Below are 23,441 nucleotides of genomic sequence, written 5' to 3' on the forward strand. Positions count from 1 at the left end.
TGACAATTGCGCGGTCGTGCAATGTGGCTCCCAAACAAAATTGGCGTCCTTTTTTTCCCACAAATAGAGCTTTCTTTTGGTGGTATTTGATCACCTCTGCGGTTTTTATTTTTTGTGCTATAACAAAAATAGAGCAATCATTTTGAAAAAAATTCAATATTTTTTACTTTTTGCTATAATAAATATCCCCAAAAAATATATAAAATATATATAATTTTTTTCCTCAGTTTAGGCCGATACATATTCTTCAACATATTTTTGGTAATAAAAATCGCAATTAGCGATTATTGATTGGTTTGCGCAAAAGTTATAGCGTTTACAAAATAGGGGATAGTTTTATAGCATTTTTATTAATATTTTTTTTTACTAGTAATGGTGGCGATCAGCGATTTTTATTGTGACTGCGACATTATGGCGGACACATCGGACATTTTTGACAAATTTTTGGAATCGTGATTTATACAGCAATCAGTGCTATTTAAATGCACTGATTCCTGTGTAAATGACACTGGCAGTGAAGGAGTTAACCACTAGGGGGCAGTGTAGGTGTTGTGTATGATGTTATGTGTTTTTTTATTGTGGGGGCGTGGCCTGGCATGTGACATCACTGATCGTCCTTCCCTATAAAAGGGAAGAGACGATTGATGACAGCCACACAGGGAAGCATGGGGAGAGGGTTGTTTACACAGACCTCTCCTCGTTCTTCAGCTCTGTGACCCGATCGTGGGACACCAGCAGTGATCAGGTCCGCTAGTCCCGCGGCCACGGTCAAGGAGCACAGGACCAGGTTGGGAGCGTGCCGCCGGCGCGCGGTCACGACCCATGGCTGGGCACTTAAAAAGCAACGTACAGGTACGTGCTTGTGCCCAGCCGTGCCATTCTGCCGACATACATTGGCGTGACGCGGTCCTTAAGTGGTTAAATATCGTGCCTGGGGGGTGTCATTAGTATGCTTGTAAAGTAGCGCATGTTTCCTGTGTTTAGAACAATACCACAGCAAAATTACATTTCTAAAGGAAAAAATTTAATTTGACTACTTCAGCCCCGAAAGATGTGGCTGCTCAATGGCCAGGCCATTTTTTGGGATACAGCACTGCATCGCTTTAACTGACAATTGCACAGTCATGCGACAATGTACCCAAAAAAAATTGACGTCCTTTTTTTCCCACAAATAGAGCTTTCTTTTTGTGGTATTTGGTCACCTCTGCGGTTTTCATTTTTTTGCGCTATAAACAAAAGAAGAGAGACAATTTTGAAAAAAAAAAAACACAATATCTTTTACTTTTTGCTATATTATATATCCCACTTTTTTTCAAAAAACTAATTTTCTTCTCAGTTTAGGCCAATATGTATTCTACATATTTTTGGTAAAAAAAAAACGCAATAAGCATATATTGATTGGTTTGCGCAAAAGTTATAGCGTCTACAAAACAGGGAATAGATGTATGGCATTTTTATTATTATTTTCTTTTTTTTTTTTACTAGTAATGGCAGTGATCTGTGATTTTTATCGGGACTGCGATATTGAGGAAGACAAATTGGACACTTTTGACAAATTTTTGGGACCATTGACAATTATACAGTGATCAGTGCTATAAAAATGCACTGATTACTGTATAAATGTCACTGGTAGGGAAGGGGTTAACACTAGGGGGCGATCAATGGGTTAACTGTGTTCCCTCACTGTGTTCTAACTGTAGGGCGGATTGGACTTTCTAGGAGGAGAGAGAAACCAGTGTTTCATTCTTAGTATGAACACACGATCTGTCTCTACTCCCCTGAAAGAACCGGGATTTGTGTGTTTACACACACAGATCCTGGTTCTCGCTCTGTCACGAACGATTGCGAGTGGCCGCCGGTCATCATGCCCGCCGGGCACTAGCAACGGCTGCAGGTACGCATGCCTCTGACGGCAGGAGCACCCCTAGTGGCCAGAAGGAAAAGCGACATAAGTTAATGTCAATTTGCTCAGCCATGCCAACCTGCCGCAGCAGAACCGCGGCAGCTGGTCTGGAGGTGGTTAAAACTACTCGCAGCTGTAATGTATTGCCGGGTCCTGGCAATATAGATGAAAATCATTGAAAAAAAAAAACAGCATGGGTCCCACTCCCCATGTCCATTACCAGGCCCTTTGGGTCTGGTATGGATATTAAGGGGAACCCCACACCCAAATGTTTTTTAAAAATGCCGTGGGGCCCCCCAGCACTATATACTCTGAACAGCAGTATATATACTATACGGCCTGCCTTATATACTCTGCAGAAAATTGGCCCTTAGGTGTTGGTGGTACCAGAACACTGTAAGTCCTCACAGTTACTCTTGGTGAGTGCAGAAATGGGCCCTGCTCTGAAATACTATTTCAAAAATTCTCATTACATACCCCTGTTAAACAGGGGCAGAAAAATTGGGCCTTTGGTGGTGGTGGTACCAGAACACTGTAAGCCCTCACAGTTATTTTTGTTGGACGCAGGAACGGGCCTTGCTGTGAAAAAATGATATCAAGAATTGCAATTACATGCCCCTGTTAAACAGGGGCAGATTAATTGGGCCTTTGGTGGCGGTGGTGCCACAAGACTGGTAGCCCTCACAGTTACTCTTGGTGGGCACAGGAACGGGCCTTGCTGTGAAATATTATATCAGGAATTGTAATTACATGCCCCTGTTAAACAGGGGCAGAAAAATTGGGCCTTTGGTGGTGGTGGTGCCGCAACACTGTAAGCTCTCACAGTTATGCTTGTTGGGCACAGGAACGGGCCCTGCTGTGAAATATTATATCAAAAATTGAAATTACATGCCCATGTTAAACAGGGGCAGAGACATTTGGCCTTGGGTGGTGGTGCCCTAAACCACAAATATTGTTGGAAGCTAGCATCATCAAGATTGAGGAGGAATAGGATAGTCAGCACAGGCATCAAGGGATCAAGGGATCCCACATTTATAGAAAATTAAAAAAATCTGCATTAGGTGCTTGATAGGTGCTGATCCAAGACTGATTCATTTTTATGAATGTGAGCCTATCAATGAAATCTGTGAACAGGTGCACTCTATGATCCATTACAAACCATCCAGCAGCACTGAATGTGCATTCAGAAAGAACGCTGGATGCAGAATAGGCCAATAGCTCAATTGTATTTTGAGCAAGTTCTGACCAGTGGTCCATCCTCAAGACCCAGTAACCCAGTAGATGCTCTGTTGGAAAGGTCTCCAAGTCTGTTCTTATCCCTTGATATTCCTGCACCATGTAATGCAGACGCTGGTGATGGTTGCTTGAACCAGACCTTGGTGCTGAGGATTGAAAAATTGTTTAAAGGCATCGGTCAGCCGGCCACCTTCTCCACCACTCGTCCTCTGACTGAACGAAGCCTCAACAACAAATTGTCCAGCACCAGAAAATTGTAACCTCCCAGGGTGTGGAAATGCATTGCACAAACCTTTTTTTAAGGCCTCCTGAAGATGTTTTATCCTCTGCTCCCTCTGTGAAGGCAGGATGAGTTCTGCAACCTTACATTTGTAATGTGGATCAAGAAGGGTTTCCAGCCAGTAATGATCCCTCTCCTTGATACCACAAATCCTAGGGTCCTTTCATAGCCTTTGCTGAATCTGGGAGGCCATGCAGCATAAGTTTTCAGAGGCATTCGATTCTGAGTCCTCTGGGTCACTAAGGATCACATGATCTGTAACTACCCCCTCCCAGCCATGTACAACTCCTTGGGTTTCTGGGGACTGAAAACCATCCCAGACTGCTGCTAATTGTTATCCTCTACACCCATGCTGACACAATGCTCCCCCTCCTCATCTTCTTCCTGTGTGTTTGGCGGGCCCACAGGAATGCTGGATAAAGGGGTCCTTGAGAGGTAAGGAAGTCCTCCTCTTCCTCCTGCTGTTCTGCCTCAAGTGCCCTGTCTATTATTCCATGAAGCTTGTGCTCCAACAGGAAGAATAGAAGGGACACTGTCACCATCCTTGTGGCCTCCTCAAATGGTGACAGGACAGTGCATGCATCATTGATCAGTAGCCACTGGTGTGCTGAAAAGAAATCAAGCTCCCCTGACCATGTCCTGGTACCATACTCTAACAGGTACTCATTGATGGCCCTCTGCTGGGTGTGCAGGCGCTGCAGCATTGCCAACATTGATTTCCACCTGGTGGGCATGTCACAAATGAGGTGGTTGGAGCGCAGGTTGCATTCTCTTTGAATGTCAGCCAGCCGAGCATTGTATGACTGGTGGAAATGACCACAGACTTTTCTGGCCTGCCTCTGGAGATCATGTATGCTGGAGTACCTGCTTAAGAACCGCTGCACCACCAAATTCAGGACATGTGTCAAACATGGAACATGGGTCAAGTGTCCCTGTCGGAGAGCGGAGAGAAGGTTGGTGCCATTGTTGCATACAACCATCTCTGAGCCTGCCCCTGCAGCTCTGACAGAATCTCTGCCCAGTGTGGCTCCTGTCCCCTAAGCAGACCAATTCAAGCACTGTAGCCCCTTGTATGCTTATGGAGCACCACTGGTTCAGAGGACAAATCTGCAGAAGAGGCCATAGAGGAAGAAGAAGAGGAGGGGTGGAGGAGAGTGCTGTGGCAGAATCACCACTACCATTTTGGAGGCGTGGTGGCGGAGCAAGGTCCAACAATACTAAACCCTGTCATGCATCCTTCCCAGCTTCCAGCAGAGTTATCCAGTGTGCCATGAAGGAAAGGTAACATCCCTGCCTATGCCTGCTGGACCATGAGTCAGCAGTAATATGCACCGTATTGCTGACTGCCCTGTCCAACGAGGCCAAAACATTGCCTCCCACATGCCTGTAGAGAGCCGGAATGGCATTTTGGAACCTGCCACTGAGGTACAGCACATTCCACACATTCACGAAAGGCGACAGAGTCTACCAGCTGAAAAGGCAGTAGTTGCAATGCTAGCAATTTGGCCAAGCTAGCATTTAGACGCTGATCATGTGGATGGCTGGAACCAAATTTCTTTTTATGGTTCAGCAACTGGGGTAGGGATATTTGCCTGCTAAAATCATATGGAGGTGTACTACTAGCAGATTGTCTGCAAGTACTTGGGACACCTATTGCTATACCTTCATTCCTCTCAGTGCAGGTTTTTGAGAGGACTGGAGGTATAGTGGGGTTGGAGATGAGGAGATGTCTGCCTTTTTCTTTGATATGGGTCTTTCAAGTGCTGTTTCCAACAGACTCCATGGCAGGTTGTCATATGTCTGGTCAAGCATGTCTGGTCAAGCGGCTGCTGTTCTGGTCATGCTTGGTCCGCTTCAGACATAGGTTGCAAACAGTAACAATGCCATCTGCTGCACATGTGTCAAAAAAGGCCCACACCAAGGAACTTTTAAAAGTCAGCAGGGAGTCAGCAGTGCCCTGCACCTGTGGAGCTCTGTGGTGTAATGCAATAGGAAGGCTGCCCTTAAGCTGCCCCCTATAGTACATCCTGCCTCATTGGAGTTGTGCCTCCTCCTCTCTTCTCTCAGGCACCCAAGTACAGTCAGTGACCTCATCATTCCCTCCCTCCTTGTCACTGGAACAAACTTGGCAGTATGCTGCAGCGGGGGGAACTTGACTGCCAGTTTCTTGTCCTTCTTGGGCACCCCCTCTCTCTTGGCTCACGTTACCAGTGTCGGGTACATGCGCATCCTCCAGCAGCGTGTACCCGACACTGTGGTTGAATAATTATGCTGTCAGGGCTGGGCTCAGCCCTTCCTTCTCTGAGCTGGCCAGTCAGCTGTCAGCTAGCGCCAGCTCCTATCTCTCCACAGGTACTAAGCTGTTGATGATATCCTGCTCGTCAGTCCTGCCTACTTAAAGTGTCCAGCCCAGAAGATCTCTGCCTTCATCTTAGTCAACATCACAGAGATGCTCTCCTGCATTTCTGTTGAAAGATTGATTGGCTGACATCTCTTCTGGCTCCAGATCCTGCTTGCTGTTTTACTACGCTCATCTCAGGCTCCGTGATGTTTGGCTTGTCTGGCTATCCATTCCGGTTTCTGAACTCTGGCTATGGTTTGACTACATTTGTTCTATTTACTTTAATTATTAAACAAGTGTGATTTAACTGTACTTCTGTCTCGGTCTGATTTCATGGTTTCTGACACATGCATAATGTTGGGGCTACGGAAGGAGTGACTGAGTGCAAGGAGCCAGTGGAATAGGCCGCTTTGGCAGCTGCGTCAACTCAAGCTATCTCTCTGTCCAAGCCAACAACACTACACAGGGCCGCCGTTAAAGCTACCTTATATAGTGTGGGGCATGGACTTAGTCCCCCTGAGCCATGATTGGCCAAAGTCACCCTGCCTTTGGCCAATTATGGCTCTCTTAGCAGAGTGTGCTGTGATTGGCCAAAGCAAGCAGGTCAGGTGCATGCTTTAGCCAATTATCATACAGCAATGCACTGCGATCTAGCACTTTTTTCCCCCAGGTGAATGGGTAGGGGTACATCATACCCCATACTCATTCACATAGGGTGGGAGCTGTAATCTGGGGGCCCCCTTATTAAAAGGGGCCCCTGGATTCTGATAAGCCCCCCGCCCGCAGACCCCGACAACCAACAGCCAGGGTTGTCGGGAAGCTGCCTTTGTCCTCATCAACATGGGGGCAAGGTGCTTTTGGGGTGGGGGGGGCGCATGCCTGCTCGCTCGGTTCCTCCCCTTCCTGATCGGCCAGGCTGCGTGCTCGGATAAGGGTCTCCTATGGACTTTGGGGGGACCCCCATGCTCTTTTTTCGGCATAGGGGTCCCCTTTAAGTCCATACCAGGTGATGGGGCTAGCGAGGTGTCATTCTCGCCGATGGAGGCAGCGACATTGACCTTCTTCGCTAGTTCCGTCTACCTGGAGTCACGTTCAAAATGAACAGACTTTTCTCCATGTGTGGGCAAGTCCGTTCATTTCAAAAGTCCGGTGGGCTAGCACACAGACGGGTGGATTGTCCGCCGGACTGCCAAGTCTGGCGGACAATTTTGAGTCAAGACTTCTTTCTAAGTCCACCGGACTTTTGGGAACAAAAAGTCAGCCGGAGCCCACACACGGGCGGATTCTCCGGCGGACCAGAGTCAGCCGGACCAGGTACGCCGGATAATCCGATCGTGTGTACTTGGCATAAGAGGATCAGGAGCAAACAAGCTTGATTTGTTTGTTCAAAATATTCTGCTAAGAAGGATTGCACCATTTTCTTTTTTTTTTTTTTTTTTTTTACAAATAACGTGGTGTTTTATTGAAAACAAAGAAAAACCTCACTGTACGATTAGCTAGATTGGATCTTAGATCACAAACATTTACTCACACATGCAGAAATTAGTTTTGGTTGTATTTTTTCATACTTTGGCCCTGAAGTATAACTTCAGGACTTCTTTCTTAATTTTCACTGGAAACCTGTGGTGGGATATAACAGAGCTAAGCTGCTAGAAATAACTCCTCTTTAATAAAACCAGAAGCATATAATTAATCAGGAAGATTAACGTTTATTAAAATAATTTTTATTGGAAGCCAGAAATTTGATAACATATAGTTATACAATACATGTAAAATTAGATAATGATACAGCAATTTTAGCAACAACATTACTTTTCTTGTAATTTTTTGAGTTTAAGCAGACAGTCTAATGTATAATATGTAGGTATTTCATAAGAATAATGACGAATATCTGTAGTGTTGCTGGTTTCAGCCTAGGGAGGCTTACCTGTAGCAAAACAAAATCATTATGAAAATTATATACAATATATTCACTAATCTGGGTACAATTTTAATAATATTGCATAAACACATATTATCTTTTTACAATTTATGTCACCTTCTAGCTAATTTAACTGGATATTGGCCAATAATGCAAAGATGCAGGTAGGTGCAGCCACTTACACATACAGCATACAATACTTCTAAACAACAAGGCAACACATACTACATACAGTACCTACCTTACATACATTATATAGTCACTACTTCTGTATTGTCAGGCACCCCACACATCTGACACTGGTAGTCACCTCTCCAGCAAAAATGATTTAACTAACCAAAGACTCCAATATTTAGTGCAAACACACTCCTTGGGCTTGTCAGAATGTCAGAATCAAATGACTGGAAACTGCCAGGTCCAAAAATATTGGTTTGGGGTCTCTGGTACTCTATCAATTAGATCAATTAACATGGATACACACCCTGTATAACAGAGTCTACAAACTAAAAAAAAAATATTAAAATATGCCATACACTTGTAGTTAAAATAATTTAAGAAATTGCTTCTCATTCTCAATATCCAAAGTTTAAAAAACAAGGTACATCCCCATAACCCCCCCCCCCCCCCCACCTAACACACTTACAGAAAAACAGCATATAGGTAACATTTGCAATGTATTAAATTAGATAAATTCATAGTTATTTATGATGAGGTTGGACAAACAAAGTACACAAATCAAATAAAGTAATTTCCTAATAAATCAAATGATATTTGAAAATTGTATGCATTTTACTAAAGAATTTAGATACAAGTTGGAATACAAGTTTATTTGGTCCATTTACTGACATCTTGTCACTACAAGTAAAAGATTCTAACATGCGCACCCGGTCACCTGTAGAGTTTTTTGCTTGATGGGTACCAAGCTGAGATAAATCTCAAAATTTTAGAAGCCAATTGTGACTTACATTGAAACAAAGTCCCTTTTCAGTCTAGGAGCATTACTTCTGGCTCCTGGCTGAGGGGAAGATAAAAGAACGACATATTCTACACAATCTTGTGAAGCAGGTAAATAACTGCTGCAATCATGGGGATTTTCCTCTATTGTACTGAGCTAGCTGCCTGCTCCATACATCTCATAGGCACTCAGATGGAAGTCATGGGTAATCCAAAATGTTAAAATCAGTATTTGAACAAAAAAATAGTTTACGGTGACTTTCCAGCACTTTCTATATAATGTGATATCATTAAAACTGTTGGTGGTATCTGTTTTGCATGTTGGTGGTAGGTTAACTTGATCTGTTTTACAAACAAAAGCTGGTTAAGGTCCATATACTGTATATGGCCATATGCTGTAAAACTTGAGTGTATAACTGCTGCATATACCCATGTTCAGCTGTATCTGATCTTTGATTTCTATGGGTGGCTGTACCTGGGTAAACAATGGTGCTTGCATAACCACACACATACATATGGATGTACAACCCTTGACATATACAGTCTGCATCCATGGATGTATGTTTGAACACATGCATGTGGTTACACAAGTACCAGTGTATACCTGTGTATAGCCAATTCTTGTAATTAACTTATATGTACAGTATGCAGCAGCTGCATCTTCCAGGCAGGGAAATACACCCAGAGTTTACAACATACACCCCAGACAGCGTATGCATGAGGCCTATAAGAGGATGAAACTTCTAAAAAAGAATGTCTGCCATACTACCATTATTGAAGTAACCGAGATTCCAAAGTTCTGGTGCTTTCAGACCAAGAACCTGTAGATATGTGTGTTTTTGCAGATTATCAACTCTCTGTGCTCTTGGGAAGCAAAGGGAATGTATGCTTTTGCAGGTCATAGTTATCTGATTCAAGGTAGGAGGAGCATTTATATTAAAGTTTGGTGTAGTATGTAGTCTATATGCCTTTTGGCTTTGCTAGAACTTCCAACACAGTTTAGGGAGGAGGATTGGGTTGCTTCCTATTTTTATGGGTTAAGAGCATTAAGAATTTCCAAGTAAGGTGACCCAAAGCATGTTGTTTGTTTAAGGATGCAGTTAGTTTTCAGTCAGAGCAGTTATCTGATGTTGACTACCTAAAGTCTGAAAACAAAATTGCCCAATTTACTTATAATTGTATGCCTAAGCTAAGAAAACGTAAGATAAAAAGTAAGTAAAATCAGTAAAAATTAGTTGTTGTGGGGCAATTTCAAGCAAAATAATCTTATACAAGTATACCTTTGTTTAACAAGGATATTTTATGTTTTAAATATCACAATGTGTATTACATGCATAAAAAAAGTCTTTGCTTTCTGTGTTTGATGCAAAAACCTGCCATTTATTCCTCAACATCTGTGATAAATTCCCCATCCATATTTTGAAATAGACAAGAGAGCCTTTGTTGGATACAAACCAACAGTTCTGATATGGTTCTGTCAATTCCACAGATGTCCAGCAGTTACATTTTAAATCAGCAATGGAGTCGCAAAATAAAATGTTAAAAAACAATTCCTTACAGGTGGTTTAATAAATGTTGTAGGCTTTCAATCTGTGGGGAAAACTTAAGTAGCAGACACTTACTTTTATCTTATTAACAATTCATTTATTATTGTATGCAACAGATTTAAATAATTGCATATACTCTTTGGTAAAAGAATGTTGAGCTTACAGATGCCACAAAGCATTTGCTTAAAATAATGTATAAACACAATATAAATAAGCAATGCTCTTAATGTGTGCCAAATTCAAAAACAACAGAATTTCACTTATGTTCCTTTCACAAGAATGGTCCGATCAGATCTACTTGACTTTTTTTGGGTGGATCAGAAGCTCAATGTCAGTCTACAGGCATGCGGGTATAAATAGACATGCATCCAATTACATTTGATTACCTCCAAGCCTATCTAGTTCTGAAAAAAGGGTTGCCCCCTTTATCATTTTTCAGACCTAAAGTGATGGATCAGAGGTAAAAGCATGTAAACGGATGAAAGTCCATTTACATCTATATGCCCATAGGCCTAACATGGGTCAGTTTGCCTCTACTCAAAAGCTGGAGAAAAGCTGGAGAGGTGAAGACAATTCTGAGACAGTTTTTTGGAAAGCCCAACAAGTTTTATAACACATCAAATATGAAGATAGAAGAAAGCTGCACTGTACTGCAAAAGCCAAAGTAATGTTTATTCAGTCAAAGGGTGCTTTTACAGTGGAGTGTGGCCTCCTTCTATGTTCATATTTGATACATTGGTCAAGAATAGACATGTGCATTCGTTTTCGTCCGAATGCATTTTCGTCAGAATTTCAGCTATTTTCGTTTTCGTTTTGACAAACGATAACGAAAGCACAAAATCCAAAAAACGAAAGATCCGACATAAATGCATGCTTTATTTTCGTTTTCATTGTTACAACAGTTCGATATAGAATAGGAGATTCGACATGACTCTGACAATAACAATCTGTCTATAGAACCTGTGGTCGAATGTGCCTAACCTTACCTCTATTAGTCCAAGATTATCTAGAGAAAATATTCGACAGAGAAAAAAGATTTGACAGAGAAAAAAGATTCTGCAAGTTACTGTCCTAAAAAGTGTTTGGGGACCCGGGTTTTATTTAACCATTTTTTACACTTTCTTTGTCCCCCCCTCTTTTCCTGCGGCCTGCCAGGTTGCGTGCTCGGATAAAGGGTCTGGTATGGATTTTTAGGGGGGACCCCACGTCAATTTTTTTTTAAATTTGACGCGGGGTTCCCCTTAATATCCATACCAGACCTGAAGGGTCTGCTTATGGATATTTAGGGGGAACCCCACGTCAAATTTTTTCTTAAATTTGAGGCAGGGTTCCCCTTAATATCCATACCAGACCTGAAGGGCCTGGTAATTGAATTTGGGGGACCCCCACGCTTTTTTATTTATTTATTTTTTTATTTTTTTATCAATGACTTTCAATGAGTGTTCTCTGTATTATGGGAGCCGACAATTCATAATAGCTGCGAGTGATTTTAAAAGACTTTTTTTCCTGCATAAATTACACTTTGTGCAGGGACAGTTCTAAGCACCAGAAACATGAGCCCCTTCACAGGCATACTATAGACAACCCCCCCTACGAAATTTAAAGGAATATTACACTTTTATTGTTTCACTTTAATCATTATTAAAATCACTGCTCCTGAAAAAACGGCTGTTTTTAAAACTTTTTTTTGCATTGATACATGTCCCCTGGGGCAGGACCCGGGTCCCCAAACACTTTTTAGGACAGTAACTTGCAAATTAGCCTTTAACCACTTTCAGACCGGACCATTTTGCTGGTAAATGACCAGAGGTCTTTTTACACTTTGGCACTGCGCTGCTTTAACTGGTAATTGCGCGGTCATGCAATGTTGTACCCAAACAAAATTTGCGTCCTTTTCTTCCCACAAATAGAGCTTTCTTTTGATGGTATTTGATTGCCTCTGCGATTTTTATTTTTTGCGATATAAACGTAAAAAGACCGCAAATTTTGAAAAAAAATGATATTTTCTACTTTTTGTTATTAGAAAAATCCAATAAACTCAATTTTAGTCATACATTTAGGCCAAAATGTATTCAGCCACATGTCTTTGGTAAAAAAAAAGTCAATAATTGTATATTTATTGGTTTGCGCAAAAGTTGTCACATCTACAAACTAAGGTACGTTTTCTGCAATTTACGCAGCTTTTAGTTTACGACTGCCTATCTCATTTCTTGAGGTGCTAAAATGGCAGGGCAGTACAAAACCCCCCCAAATGACCCCATTTTGGAAAGTAGACCCCCTAAGGAAATTGATAAGAGGCATGTTGAGCCCATTGAATATTTTATTTTTTTGCCTCAAGCGATTGAATAATGACAAAAAAAAAAATTTTTTTTTTTTTTACACAAAGTTGTCACTAAATGATATATTGCTCACACATGCTATGGGCGTATGTGAAATAACACCCCAAAATAAATTCTGCTGCTTCTCCTGAGTACGGGGATACCACATATGTGGGACTTTTTGGGAGCCTAGCCGCGTACGGGGCCCCGAAAACCAAGCACCGCCTTCAGGCTTTCTAAGGGCGTACATTTTTGAGTTCACTTCTCACTACCTATTACAGTTTTGAAGGCCATAAAATGCCAAGATGGCACAAAACCCCCACAAATGACCCCATTTTAGAAAGTAGACACCCCAAGCTATTTGCTGAGAGGCATGTTGAGTTCATGGAATATTTTATATTTTGCCACAAGTTGCGGGAAAATTACAAACTTTTTTTTTTTTTTTTTTTTTTTCACAAAGTTGTCACTAAATGATATATTGCTCACACATGCCATGGGCATATGTGAAATGACACCCCAAAATAAATTCTGCTGCTTCTCCTGAGTACGGGGATACCACATATGTGGGACTTTTTGGGAGCCTAGCCGCGTACGGGGCCCCGAAAACCAAGCACCGCCTTCAGGCTTTCTAAGGGCGTAAATTTTTGAGTTCACTTCTCACTACCTATTACAGTTTTGAAGGCCATAAAATGCCAAGATGGCACAAAACCCCCACAAATGACCCCATTTTAGAAAGTAGACACCCCAAGCTATTTGCTGAGAGGCATGTTGAGTCCATGGAATATTTTATATTTTGCCACAAGTTGCGGGAAAATTACAAACTTTTTTTTTTTTTTTTTTTTTTCACAAAGTTGTCACTAAATGATATATTGCTCACGCATGCCATGGGCATATGTGAAATGACACCCCAAAATAAATTCTGCTGCTTCTCCTGAGTACGGGGATACCACATATGTGGGACTTTTTGGGAGCCTAGCCGCGTACGGGGCCCCGAAAACCAAGCACCGCCTTCAGGCTTTCTAAGGGCGTTACAGTTTTGAAGGCCATAAAATGCCAAGATGGCACAAACCCCCCCCAAATGACCCCATTTTGGAAAGTAGACACCCCTAAATTTAGGGGTACACTAGTGAGACTAGGTAATAAATGGCGGGTGCCCTGAAACTATAAAAAAATAACTAACCAACCAGCGTCACCTGTAACAGTTATATGGTGATCACTGGTGAAAGGGTTAACTAGGGGGCAATCAGGGGGCTTTATGCGGTAGTATATGGGGGTCCCTGGCGCTATAAAAAGCTGCGGCGAACCTAAATACCTACCTGCCTAACTAGCGTCACCTGTGACACTAATACAGCGATCAGAAAAACGATCGCTTATTAGGCTGGGTTCACACTGGAGCGATGCGGGAACGCCACGAATGCGCGGCGGGTTCCCGCATCGCATGCCTCCCGGCGGCAGTTCACACTGCCCTATGCGAACTGCTGGGAGTGTCAGTGAAATGTTACTGACACCCCCAGATCAGTTCGCATATCGCAGTGCGATCTGCAAACTCGGATCGCATGGTGTGAACACCCATGCGATCCGATTCTGCTGCGGGCCAAAAAAAGGGTCCCGTGCGAATTTGCGGCGGGTGCGGCGGGTGTGGCGGGTGCGGCGGGTGCGGCGAATGGCTGAACTCGAATCGCACAGAGATCGGATGTGATTTGCACTGCAGTGCGGTGCGAATCACATCCGTTCTCATAAACCGCTGCAATGTGAACCCAGCCTTAGTGACACTGGCGACGGGGGGTGATCACGGGGTTAAACCTTTATTGGGGGGGTTAGGGGGGTACCTTAGAACTAAAGGGGGCTAACCCTAACTGCCCTAACAGTTATTAGTCACAAATGACACCCGCCGGGTGATCAGGGGGTTAAACCTTTATTAGGTAATAAATGGTGGGTGCCCTGAAACTATAAAAAATAACTAACCAACCAGCGTCACCTGTAACAGTTATATGGTGATCACTGGTGAAAGGGTTAACTAGGGGGCAATCAGGGGGCTTTATGCGGTAGTATATGGGGGTCCCTGGCGCTATAAAAAGCTGCGGCGAACCTAAATACCTACCTGCCTAACTAGCGTCACCTGTGACACTAATACGGCGATCAGAAAAATGATCGCTTATTAGGCTGGGTTCACACTGGAGCGATGCGGAAACGCCGCAAATCCGCGGCGGGTTCCCGCATCGCATGCCTCCCGGCGGCAGTTCACACTGCCCTATGCGAACTGCTGGGAGTGTCAGTGAAATGTTACTGACACCCCCAGATCAGTTCGCATATCGCAGTGCGATCTGCAAACTCGGATCGCATGGTGTGAACACCCATGCGATCCGATTCTGCTGCGGGCCAAAAAAAGGGTCCCGTGCGAATTTGCGGTGGGTGCGGCGGGTGTGGCGGGTGCGGCGGGTGCGGCGAATGGCTGAACTCGAATCGCACAGAGATCGGATGTGATTTGCACTGCAGTGCGGTGCGAATCACATTCGTTCTCATAAACCGCTGCAATGTGAACCCAGCCTTAGTGACACTGGCGACGGGGGGTGATCACGGGGTTAAACCTTTATTGGGGGGGTTAGGGGGGTACATTAGAACTAAAGGGGGCTAACTCTAACTGCCCTAACAGTTATTACAGTCACAAATGACACCAATGCAAAAAAAAAAAAAAAAAAAAAAAAAAAATGACATTGGTGTCACTGTGACTGGGGGGCAGGGGTAATTGGGGGGGTGATCGGGGGGTAAAGGGGGGGTGTGAGTGTGCCTGGCATGTTCTACTGTGTGTGTAGAGTGTTGGTGCAACTCACCGATCCGCTCTCCTCCGTGTCGGAACGGAAAATACCGACACGGAGGAGAGAATACATCACTTCCTCTCCTGTGTTTACATTACAGGAGAGGAAGTGATGTCACGGGGGATTCCTATTCGTCGGGAGCGATCGCGAGGGGGTGGCCATGAACGAATGGCCGTCCCCTCGTCCGGGATCGCTCCCGCACGAATACCGACCGCCGCAGGCACCGGGCGGGGGCCCGATCGGGCCCCCGACCCGCGGGAGGCAAGGGACGTACATGTACGCCAATATGCCTGCCCGTGCCATGCTATCGACGTACATCGTCGTGCGGCGGTCGGCAACTGGTTAAAATGAGCACTTTAGATTTTGACAGTTGGAGTCCCATAGACTTTAATAGGGTTCTAAAGTATGCTATATACTAGCTCCGTCGAATCTTCTTTATACATTCGACAGACACCATAAGCCTTCAAAGACAGATTCGACCGTAATTCATGTGGATTTTCGGATGAATGCAATTTTTGAACAAAAAACGAAATAAATAAAAACGAATTTCGGGAGTAACTAAATAAATTAAGTTTTCGGACGAAAACTAAATTCCGAAACGAAATATTTTACTCTGCACATGTCTAGTCAAGAATAGGGATGAGCTTCGAGTTCGAGTCGAACTCATGTTCGACTCGAAAATTGCCTGTTCGGCGAACAGTGAACAATTTGGGGTGTTCGCGGCAAATTCGAAAAGCCACGGAACACCCTGTAGAAGTCTATGGGAGAAATCTAAAGTGCTAATTTTAAAGGCTAATATGCAAGTTATTGTCCTAAAAAGTGTTTGGGGACCTGGGTCCTGCCCTAGGGGACATGTATCAATGCAAAAAAAAGTTTTAAAACGGCCTTTGATTTTAATAATGCTTAAAGTGAAACAATAACAGTGTAATATTCCTTTAAATTTCGTACCTGGGGGGTGTCTATAGTATGCCTGTGAAGGGGCGCATGTTTCCCGTGCTTAGAACTGTCCCTGCACAAAGTGTAATTTCTGCAGGAAAAAAAGTCATTTAAAATCACTTGCGGCTATAATGAATTGTCGGCTCCCCGTAATACAGAGAACACTCATTGAAAGTCATTGAAAAAAAAAAAAGCATGGGGTTCCCTCAAATTCAATTATCAGGCCCTTCAGGTCTGGCATGAATATTAAGGGGAACCCCGCGTCAACAAAAAAAAAATGACGTGAGGTTCCCCCTAAATATCCATACCAGACCCTTAAGGTCTGGTATGGATATTAAGGGGAACCCCGCGTCAAATTTTAAAAAAAAATGACGTTGGGTGCCCCTAAAAATCCATACCAGACCCTTTATCCGAGCATGCAACCTGGCAGGCCACAGGAAAAGAGGGGGGACGAGCGCCCCCCCTCCTGAACCATACCAGGCCACATGCCCTCAACATTGGGTATGGGTGACCCCGCCCCCCTCTGATGTAATGCAGGTTTCTGTTACATCAGAGAGGGGCGGGGTCACCCACACATCATTGGGGAAGCCAGGCTTCCCCACTTGCGTCAGAGGGGGGTGGGGTCAGGTGACGAGTGGCCCCGCCCTCCTCATATAAGAAATGTCAGGCTGCCAGGATCCCACAGTGTCTCCGCCAGTGGAAACAGAGGAAGGATGGATGGACTGCACTGCGCTGGACGGAGAGATCACCTGTCGCTGGATCAGATCAGCCATCGCTGGACCCCGGAGAGATGATCATCCGTCGCTGGATAGCAAGAGTAGATTACCACCGCTGGAATCTTTTTTTATTCTTTTTTATTTTTAATAAAGGACTTTTTCAAAAGTGTCTTTGTCTTTTTTAACATTCTTTTACACTTTCTTTGGGAAATGGTAGGGGTACTTTTGTACCCCCTTACCATTTCAAACAGGGGGGGCTGGGATCCGGGAGTCCTCTTGTTAAAGGGGGCTTCCAGATTCTGATAAGCCCCCCGCCTGCAGACCCCCACAACCACTGGCCAGGGTTGTGGAGATGAGGCCCTTGTCCTCATCAATATGGGGACATGGTGCTTTGGGGGGACCCCAAAGCATCCTCCCAATGTTGAGGGCATGTGGCCTGGTACGGTTCAGGGGGGGGATGCTCTCTTGTCCCCACCTCTTTTTCTGCGGCCTGCCAGGTTGCGTGCTCGGATAAAGGCTCTGGTATGAATTTTTAGGGGGAACCCCACGTAATTTTTTTAAAAAAATGTGACGTGGGGTTCCACTTAATATCCATACCAGACCTTAAGGGTCTGGGAAGGATATTTAGAGGGAACCCCATGTCATTTTTTTTTTATTTGACACGGGGCTCCCCTCAATATCCATACCAGACCTGAAGGGCCTGGTAATTGAATTTGGGGGAACCCCACGCTTTTTTTTTTTATCAATGATTTTCAATGAGTGTTCTCTGTATTACGGGGAGCCGACAATTCATTATAGCCTCAAGTAGGGATGAGCTTCGTGTTCGAGTCGAACATACGTTCGACTCGAACATCGGCTGTTCGCCCGTTCGGTGAATTCCGAACGTTATGGGCCGTTCGCGCCAAATTCGTGTGGCGCTCACGGCCCACAATGCACTGCGTCATCGCAGTGCATTGCTAGCTCATGATTGGCCAAGCATGCACTGTGACCCCGCATGCTTGGCCAATCACAGCGCCAGCAGCGAGGAGAGCCATGATTGGCCACAGGCAGGATGCCTGTGGCCAATCATAGCTCAGGCTGTGTAGTACACGCCCCACACTATATAAGGCCGCCAGCGCGGCGGCCTTGTGTAGTGTGTTGGCGTCTGAAGCAGTTAGTGGGTGTTCTGTGTACCTTCAACACAGTACACACCGTTCGTTATCGGCCGATTTTCGATCTTGCTCTTCTGTAGTGGTTGTTGTCTGCTTGTCCTGACAGCAGTATACACCGCTATATTCACCTCACCTATATAGCTAGTGATCTATCTTTTATAATAGAGCTTGCAGTCAGTAGTGTTAGGAGCTTGTGCGTGCTGTCTGCGTGCTCTGTACCCAGTACATACCGCTATATCCACCTACATAGCTCTTCTCTATTTGAGCCCACTTGCCATCTGCAGGAGTTATTGGAAGTTGTGTGTGCCTCCAGCACAGCACAGTATACATCTGTATATACCCCTTTATCTCTGGTGTTCTATAATAAAGGCATCTGCAGGAGTTAGTGGGTTTTTTGTGCCTCCAGCACAATATACACCTGTATCTACCCTTTATTGCTGTTCTCTAATAGAGCCATCTGCAGGGCTTAGTGGGTGTTGTGTGACTCCATTATAGTATACCCCTTTATCTCTGGTGTTCTATAATAAAGGCATAAAGGAGTTAGTGGGTGTTGTGTGCCTCCAGCACAATATACACTACCCAACTGCTGTTTTACCCAACTCCCTTCAGGCCATTACCATGTCTGGAAGGCCAGCAAGGAGAGGCAGACAAGCGCGAGCCGATAAAAGAGGGCAAGCAGGCTCTGTGTCTAGAGACAACAGTGTTGGTCGTGGACGCGGTGCATTGTCATCAGCATGTGGCCATAGGACACGCTTGTCCTTCTTTTCGGCAGCTGGACATGTTGAACCGCAACATGCCAACGACTTGGTAGAGTGGATGACCAAGCCCTCTTCATCCTCCTCATCCTCTCTCACCCAGTCTCAGGGTACTAGCAAAGCAGCTGCCAACGCATCGTCTTCCCTCCTCTCAATGTCATCATCAGTGACTCCTTCCCTAGACCCACCACGTCCTCCTGAGGAGTCTCCTGAACTCTTTGAGCACAGTGTTGGGTACATGCTCCAGGAGGATGCCCAGTGTTTTGTAGGCTCTGATGATGACACTCAGCTAGAGGAAGGCAGTAGCGTGAGCGCAGAGAGAGGGGATGCTCAAGAAGGACAGCATTCTGGCAGTCATGTTCCGCTTGGGCACCACATGCTTGACCAGACATATGTTGACCTGCCATGCAGCTCATTGGCAAGCGTACCTCAAAGACCCACACCAAAGAACAAAGCGGACCTCTCCTTGCTCCTCATTAGCTGGCATCTCCAACCCCACTAGACCTTCAGTCTTCTCTGAAACCTGCTCTGAGAGGAATGAAGGTGTAGAATTAGGTGTGTCACAGCCAAGTGCTTCCGGGCACTCTGCTAGCAGTACACCCACGTCTGATTATAGCAGGCAAATGTCCCTGCCCCAGCTGCTGGACCGGCAAAAGAAGTTCACTCCCAGCCATCCACATGCCCAACGGTTGAATGCTAGCTTGGCTAAATTGCTAGCACTTCAACTGCTGCCTTTTCAGTTGGTAGACTCGGCCCCCTTCCGTGAGTTTGTACAATGTGCGGTTCCTCAGTGGCAGGTCCCCAAACACCACTTTTTCTCACGGAAGGCGATTCCGGCTCTCTACCGGCATGTGGAAGGCAATGTCCTTGCCTCGCTGGACAGGGCGGTCAGCGGTAAGGTGCATATTACCGCTGACTCATGGTCCAGCAGGCATGGACAGGGACGTTACCTGTCTTTCACGGCCCATTGGGTCACTCTTCTGGCAGCTGGGAAGGATGCAGGACAAGGTACAGTAGTGTTGAAAGGTTGTTCCGCCACCACGCCTCCAAAATGCTACTATTGGTTGTGACACACCTCTCTCCTCCACCCCCTCCTCCTCTTCTTCCTCCATGGCCTCTTCCAGTGCTCTGTCCTCAGAACCAGCGGTGCTCCGTAGGCGTTCCAGGGGCTACGAGAGTACGCAGGCAAAACGATGCCATGTCATGCTTGCGCTGCTTTGTTTGGGGGACAGGAGCCACACTGGGGCGGATGTTTTGTCAGCTCTGCAGGGGCAGGCCGAGAGGTGGTTGACGCCACGCCAGCTTAAGCCAGGAATGGTGGTTTGTGACAATGGCACCAACCTCCTCTCCGCCCTCCGACAGGGACAACTGACCCAAGTGCCCTGTGTAGCTCACGTCCTTAACCTGGTGGTGCAGCAGTTCTTGGGCAGGTACCCCGGCTTACAGGATGTCCTGAAGCAGGCCAGGAAAGTCTGTGTGCATTTCCGCCGATCATTTAATGCCTGTGCTCGGCTGGCTGAGCTCCAAAAGGAGTTGAACCTGCCCAAGAACCACCTTATATGTGACATGCCCACCAGGTGGAACTCACCGTTGGCCATGCTGCAGCGGCTACACACGCAGCAGAGGACCATCAATGAGTACCTGTGCGACTACGGCACCAGGACAGGGTCAGGGGAGCTCGGTTTTTTCTCACCACGCCAGTGGGGCATGATCAGGGATGCATGCACTGTCCTGTCACCGTTTGAGGAGGCCACAAGGATGGTGAGCAGTGACAGTGCATGCATCAGTGACACTGTACCTCTTGTCCACCTCTTGGAGCATACGCTGCGTGGAATAATGGACAGGGCACTTGAGGCAGAACAGAGGCAGGAAGAGGAGGACTTCCTTGCCTCTCAAGGCCCCCTTTATCCAGACAGTGTCCCTGCTGTGCCATCCATCACACAGGAAGAGGATGAGGAGGAGGAAGAGGAGGAGGAGGATGATTGTGTCAGCATGGAGGTGGAGGCTGGCACTCAGCATCAGCAGCGGCAGTCTTGTAGGGATGATTTACAGTCCCAAGAAACACGTGGACTTGTACGTGGCTGGGAGGAGGTAGCTGCGGATCATGTTGCCCTTAGTGACCCAGAGGACTCCGGACCGAATGCCTCAGCTAACCTACGCTGCATGGCCTCCCTGATCCTGCAAAGCCTGCGGAAGGATCCTCATATTCTTCGGATCAAGGAGAGGGACCATTACTGGCTGGCCACTCTCCTTGATCCACTGTACAAGGGTAAGGTTGCCGACCTTATCTTGCCATCGCAGAGGGAGCAGAGGCATCTCCGGGAGGCCTTGCAGAAAGGTCTGTGCAACGCGTTCCCAGAGACTGGGAGGTTACAAACTCCTGGTCCTGGACGATGCAATTGAGCTACTGGCCTGTCCTGCATCCAGCGTTCTTTCGGAACGCATCTTCAGTGCTGCTGGTGGCTTTGTTACCGATCACATGGTGATCCACCGAATCAGTTGATCGACTGACCTTCATCAAGATGAATCAGTCTTGGATCACCCACAGCTACCAAGCACCTGAAGCTGATGTAACCGAATATTTTTTTTTGAAATATCACATCCCTTCAAGACTGCCTATGTTGATGCTGAGTGACTGTCCTGTTATGTTGATTGTCTATCCTCTTCCTCCTCCGCTGATATGTTGGAAGAACATTTCTGGTTCTGGGTGATGCCATCAGCCCAATTTTTCTACCCCTACCATTTAATTACAATTTTTGATGCAATGCTTTGCAGCAGGGCTAATTCCTGCAATAAAACTAGAGTATATGGCAGAGGTTGCAGTGTGGTGGCACCAGCACCAGTGCCTAAAGCCCAATTTTTCTGCCCCTGTTTAACAGGGGCGTTTAAGTACAAATTTTGATGAAATGCTTTGCAGCAGGGCTAATTCCTGCAATAAAACTAGAGTATATGGGAGAGGTTGCAGTGTGGTGGCACCAGCACCAGTGCCTAAAGCCCAATTATTCTGCCCCTGTTTAACAGGGGCGTTTAATTACAATTTTTGATGCAATGCTTTGCAGCAGGGCTAATTCCTGCAATAAAACTAGAGTATATGGGAGAGGTTGCAGTGTGGTGGCACCAGCACCAGTGCCTAAAGCCCAATTTTTCTGCCCCTGTTTAACAGGGGCGTTTACGTACAATTTTTGATGCAATGCTTTGCAGCAGGGCTAATTCCTGCAATAAAACTAGAGTATATGGGAGAGGTTGCAGTGTCATGGCACCAGCACCAGTGCCTAAGGCCCAATTTTTCTGCCCCTGTTTAACAGGGACATGTAATTACAATTCTTGATATAATATTTCACAGGAGGGCCCGTTCCTGTGCCCACCCAGAGTAACTGTGAGGACTTATAGTGTTGTGGCACCAGCACCACAACCACCAAAGGTCAATTTTTCTACCACTGTTCAACAATGGCATGTAATTACAATTCTTGATATAATCGTTCACAGCAGGGCGCTCCAGCGCCCACCAAGAGTCACTTTCAGGGCTTACAATGTTGTGGCAAAACCACCACCTTGTTCCGCCATTTCTGCAGAGCATATAGGGCAGGCCTCTACTTTCAAACATCCAACTTACAAACATCTCCTACTTGCAAATGGAAGGAGACAACAGCAAGTGAGATGAAAAAAGATGGACGATAAAACAAATTATACAGGGGTGATAACGCTTCCCTATGTTTTCCAAAAAGCTTAAAAATAGTTTTTTTGACTGGAGCTACACTTTAAAAATGTACCAGTTGAAAATTACAAACAGATTCAACTTAACACAACAAACCTACACAGTCTCTGTCTTGTTTGTACCGCCTGTATACTGCTGTTCTGAGTATATAGGGCCTGGGGGCCACACGCATTTCATTTTTTTAATATGGGTACGGGGTTCCCCTTAATATGCGTACAAGACCCAAAGGGGCTGGTAATGGGCAGGGAGGGCTACCCATGCCATTTTTCTCAATGATTTTCAACCATATTGCAGGAACCAGATATAACATTAAAACCGCAAGCAGTTTTCAATGATGTTATTTCCGTTTAATGTCATTTTGTGCAGGGACTGTTCTAAACACGGGAAATACGTGGCACTTCACAGGCATACTACAGACACCCCCCAGGCACCATATTTAAAGGAATATTTCACTTTAATCGTCATTAAAATCAGTGCTCCCGCCAAAACGGCCATTTTTAAAAACATTTTAGGCATTGACCCATGTCCCCTGTGGCAGGAGCCAGGTCCCCAAACCCTTTTTAGGACAGTATCTTGCATATTAGCCGTTAAAATTAGCACTTTTAATTTCGAACGTTCGAGTCCCATAGACTTCAATGGGGTTCTAAAGTTCGTTCGAATTTGGGGTCCATTTGAAAGTTCTGGTGCGAACCGAACCGGGGGGTGTTCGGCTCATCCCTAGCCTCAAGTGATTTTAAATGACACTTTGTGCAGGGACAGTTCTAAGCATGGGAAAAATGCACCCCTTCACAGGCATACTATACACACCCCCCAGGTACGAAATGTAAAGGAATATTACACTTTTATTGTTTC

The 23,441-nt window shown here is 45.4% G+C and overlaps 1 protein-coding gene across 1 annotated transcript in view; it reads right to left on the reverse strand.

Annotated features, from left to right (window-relative positions):
* Window positions 1–7,473: 7,473 nt before the first annotated feature.
* STPG2 (sperm tail PG-rich repeat containing 2) overlaps window positions 7,474–23,441 on the reverse strand; it is a 980,631-nt gene continuing 964,663 nt past the window's right edge. The window contains exon 15 of the mRNA XM_077476582.1: window positions 7,474–7,687. The gene's annotated coding sequence lies outside the window, so the exon portion shown is untranslated. The remainder of the gene's footprint in view (window positions 7,688–23,441) is intronic.

This window comes from Lithobates pipiens, unplaced genomic scaffold (assembly GCF_037356315.1).
Source record: "Lithobates pipiens isolate NorthernLeopardFrog02 unplaced genomic scaffold, aLitPip1_a1.2 Scaffold_13, whole genome shotgun sequence".
In the NCBI taxonomy this organism is placed as follows: domain Eukaryota; kingdom Metazoa; phylum Chordata; class Amphibia; order Anura; family Ranidae; genus Lithobates; species Lithobates pipiens.